Below are 634 nucleotides of genomic sequence, written 5' to 3'. Positions count from 1 at the left end.
GTCAGTTGTGGGGCTTGAACTCTGGACTTGGGCGCTGATCCTTGCACTCTTCCGCTCAAGGCGAGTGCTCTATTGCTTGAGCCACAGCGCCACTTCCGTTTTTTTTTTTTTTTTTTTGCTTATGTGGTGCTGAGGAATCGAGCCCAGGGCCTCATGCATGCAAGGCAAGCGCTCTACCACTGAGCCACCTTTCCAGCCCTAAGACTGTTATCATTAAATAATTACCCAAAAAAGCCATAAGTGGAGCTGTGGTTCAGGTGATACAGACTAAACTTGACTGAAAAAAAGCTCATAGATAGTCCCCAGGCCCTGAGTTCAAGCCCCAAGACCAGCACAAAGCAAAACAAAAAATAATCATCATAGCTCTGAGAAAACTGCCCATCCTTGGTGAATATGAAGAAATTTATAGTGATTATTAGTGAAAATTTAATCTCCCATTCTGCCAAGTACATTACACTTCTTTGCTTCTCTCTCTCTCTCTTTCCCCTCCCTCCCTCCCTTCCTTCCTTCCTTCCTTCTTACATCGGTCGTGGGGCTTGAACACCGGGCCTAGGCGCTGACTCTGAGCTCTTTCAAGGCTGGAGCTCTACCATTTGAGCTGCACTCCACTTCCTGTTTTCTGGTGATTAATTGC

This window comes from Dipodomys ordii, unplaced genomic scaffold (genome assembly GCF_000151885.1).
Source record: "Dipodomys ordii isolate 6190 unplaced genomic scaffold, Dord_2.0 Scaffold619, whole genome shotgun sequence".
Classification (NCBI taxonomy): Eukaryota; Metazoa; Chordata; class Mammalia; order Rodentia; family Heteromyidae; genus Dipodomys; species Dipodomys ordii.
The sequence above is the reverse complement of the archived record's forward strand: the minus strand, read 5'-3'. Positions refer to the sequence as shown.